Source organism: Elaeis guineensis, chromosome 10, assembly GCF_000442705.2.
Source record: "Elaeis guineensis isolate ETL-2024a chromosome 10, EG11, whole genome shotgun sequence".
Classification (NCBI taxonomy): domain Eukaryota; kingdom Viridiplantae; phylum Streptophyta; class Magnoliopsida; order Arecales; family Arecaceae; genus Elaeis; species Elaeis guineensis.
This window is the reverse complement of record NC_026002.2, coordinates 78,979,746-78,984,044: the sequence shown is the minus strand read 5'-3', so window position 1 is coordinate 78,984,044 and position 4,299 is coordinate 78,979,746.

Sequence of the window (4,299 nt, the reverse complement as noted above, 5' to 3'; positions counted from 1 at the left end):
CTTGCTAGTAGAATAGACTCTTATCGGGCTTGATCTTTTTGGTCTGGTCCTGCACTGATGTCCCAACCTGAACTTGCACCTTCTTCACTTTCTTCTTCTTGTTCTTTTTTCCTTTCTTAAATGGTCGAGAACCAAAAGACGAACCTCCTACTAAGTTCACCGACTCCTTGGTGATCCTTCTCAAAGTTCTGAAGCAATCCCAGTAACCCGTGGTAGTTTACTTCAGGCTTTGTCATTCTATAATGAGTGAGGAATGGGAGATAAGACTTAGACAGCGAGTTCAGTATCGCATCTTTTTCAAGCTGCTCATACAAGAAAAAGTCGAGCTTGCTCAAACGTTCCATCAGCTCAATCATATATAATACATGATCAGTGACAGAGGCACCATCCTACATTTTGGCATTGAAGATGGCACAACTAGTCTTGTGCCTCTCCACATTATCAGGTGTGCCAAAGGCATCCTCCAACACTTGAAACATGTCCTTTGGTTGAGCCGTCTCAAATTTGTGACTGAACTCGTTGTTCATGGCAGCCAGCATGATACAGCGTACCGTGATCCGATCACTGAGCCACTTTTGGTAAGTATCTCTGACTGTTCCACGTACATTGGCAGCTAGTTCCTTAGGTGCAGGATCCATTATCACATATAGGATCCGTTCATACTCTAGGACTATTTTCAACTTTCGATACCAGCTACCGAAGTTGGGTCCCACCAACTTATCATTATCCAACAATGATCAGAGCGATAGGAAAGTGACCATATCTGCTCAAAGAAAAATCATAACCTAATTAGTAATTGATCTATTAAACCTAAAGATTTAAACTTTAATCAAAAGATTTCTCTCACTATTTTATTCGAATTGGTAGCCTCTACCTCCAATTCGAAGAATTACCCTAATTCTTTAGTGGGTACTAAAATCCACTTAGACTGCACACAAGCCCAACTTTGGTTGGCCAACCCATGTACATCTAAGGGTAGGTTCATAACCAATTATTTTTCTAAATAATTTTTAGTAATTTAATTTTATCCCAGAAACCTAATCAGTAGGCTTTGGCCTCCACTGTAAGGATCCGGTTAGGTCCAACCATTAACATGACCATACTTGGTGCATCTAACCAACGAATGATTAAGTCCAACTTTGGTTGGCTCACCTAACCACCATTAGAGAGACACTTTCAAGTTATCATATGATGAGTGATAATTCCATTAGTCAACAAGCACCAGGCCTTTGGGTCTGCAATGATTATTGAGTTAATGGACTCATTATCAAACACCTTAATGGGAGGCTATGACTCAGTTATCTCCATAACTTTGTCATTTTAAGGACCTAATAATTTTAGAGGATTTAAATGATTTAGAGGATGAGGTCAGATGAACCAGCTTATCATGATCCTCTCACTGGCTTCACCAAGTCAGCTTAAGGGAGACCATTAAAAGGACTGGTCTAGGAGCACCTAAATCAGTCACACTGATTTACCTAGTTGACATGGGTCAGCTCGAATAGTCAAGTGATCCGATCAAAACATAATTTCACCAAGAGGCCAGGTAAGTTCGATCAGTGGGAGGGTCTGCCAAAGCTTGCCTTAGACACCATCAGAAATGGCTAGGTAAGCGGGCTTCCAATTAAAAACCATCGGTCTGGTTTACCTTAGACACCAACTGGTTTAATTAGTTTCAATTAGATCAACCTAACAGTTCGTGCTAGACCGCTTAGCCAAGAATCAAGTCTATTTGGTTCTCGTTAAAGATATGGACTTGACCAACTACAACTATTGTAATTGATCTAGAGAAACTTTGACCTAATCTAAGACAACAATTGATTAGATTTAGTCAATTCTCTAATTAAGTCCATCTTTAATCTAACCATAGGTCTAACCCAATTAATGGACCTAATTCCCACTAACCCATTAACCCAATGTGTTATGGTTTGTGTCTTAGGTTCTTCAATTCACAATCCTAGAACCTAATCAAACAACTTCTTAATTCTTAATTAAGTTTTGGACTGAGGGTTGGGTTCGACCTTTCAAAAAAATAATTTTTATATTTGTAAAATAATTTTACAATATGGTTCTACCAACCGTATTGCATGTTTGATTCATAATTAAGTTACAAGTGAAATAAACATGAAACTACTTTAGATCTAATCTAAACAGATTCATGTAATTGAAATAATTTTAACTTTAAATAATTTTTTTGCACAAAAATTATTAACAAAGAGATTTTATTTCAGATTTAAACACCTTTTAAATCTAATAAATCATAAATTTAATCTAGATCATATCTAACAAATTTATGATTAAAGATAGATCTACACGAACTAGGACAATCTTTGCACTGTAAGGGGTGAACCTTACAGCAGGACAACCTTGCAGTTCATGATTGATCTAAAATTTTAATTTTATATTTAATAATCAGATTATAAATTAGATCTAATCTAAAAAATAATCTAAACATATATAAATAATCATGTAATAAAGAACCTAGGCTCTGATACCAATTGAAGGAACCAGATCTAGGGTTTCAGGATTAGATCTTGAAACTTTTTCAAGATCAGACAGCGGAAGACTAAAATAAATCAAAATTTATTTTTTAAAATTAAAAAAATTTTAGATCTAAGATCCTATTACATGATTATTATATAGTATTAAATTAAAAATTAAAATATATAGAGCATGAACTACATGTTGATCATATCAACATATTTCTATACTACATCTAATGTATGTATTAAACAATAGATCAGATCTATTACCTTGCAAGTTAGACATTCTAACCTTGCTGATCCGGACTTGAGGATGATATTGTAAACTGAACATGCATCCGATCTCTAAGAGTCATCCACACGAACCCATGAATCTCGATCAGAAGTCCTGCTTCAGAAAATCAGCACAGTATGCTAGTACTGTGCTGATCCTTCTTCGATGGTTGATCAGGTGCCTCCTTCTTCTTGATTTGGGCTCTTTCAAAGATGAAAAGTAGGAGGAGGAGTTTTAGATCTGAGACGCTCTCAGAAAACTCAAGATGGAGGAAGGAAAGCGATGAAACTAACAACCCTAGAAGAAGACCCTCTTCTTCTTCTCTTTTCTCTCTCTAGACACCCTATCTTGTGTCTATTATATCTCTATGACCCAAAGATTTTTCTCTCTGATTTTTGGATGCCTCAAAGGTCTCTCAAATATTTATATTCTATGAAACTTTTATAAAGAAACTCATTTTATAGAGAGAGATATGATAGAGTCCTTGTCTAGGTCAAATACCTAGTCAAGGCTTATCCAAACTTGGCAAGATAAGGGGCGCCCAACTCTTGAGCACCTCCTCATTATTTTTATGCATGGACCACCAGAAAAGGGTGCACAATGTGTGTCCTAAAAGCCATAAAAATTTCAAAAAAAATTTGGATAAAATTGATGCAAAAAGGAAAGAGTTTTGAATTTCTAAAACTCTATCTCATAGAATTTGAAATCCAAACTTATTCCTACTTTGATTTGATCCACAACCACTTTCCATGTATGAAAGAAGAGAGAAAATCTTTTGGACTTGAGAAAGACCTGGGAGAGGGCTTTTGTCGCACAAAGTAAGAAGAGATTTGCGTGGAATAAGAGAAAGGGCGTGGGGGGGCTTATGTGACGCAAAGTGGAATCCTAGTCTTACTAAGATTCTATCTTATGACTTGTTTTAATTTGTTTTTTCAAACCAAATCAAATTAAAATTAGATCAATCCAATTAAAATATGTCTTAACCCAATTAATAATCTAATTTAATCAGATTAAATTAGATTTAAATTTGATTTAATTTTTTAATCAAATTAGAAATTAGGTTGACCCAAGTCCTAATTGAACTAGGACTAGTTTTTTTCTTGCACTTGGCTTATCCAATAAACCAATTGAACTTGATCCAATGAAGTCCAAACTAAATCTAATTAAATCATATTCAATTAGACTTAATCTCAGCCCATTGGCTTAATCAAATTAAGCCAATTAGCAATCAAATTGCTAATCGATCCTCCTGCAACACTTGCACTAGGTTAAATGTCAATCGTATTGATCATTTAACCCTAGAATGATTCTTAATCGTTAATCAACCATCCGATCGGATCATGAACTCTAATGTGTGTAATCTCATAAGTCTGAACTTAAGTCGGTAGCACAGGAATAAATTTCTGTACCAATCGAAGTGACCATCTAGCAATGATATCCGACGATCGGATAGGTCGAATGTATAGAACAATATCCTTAGAACCCATGCAGATATAGTTTTTATATAATTCATCTCCTTGATTAAAATGATCATAGGATACC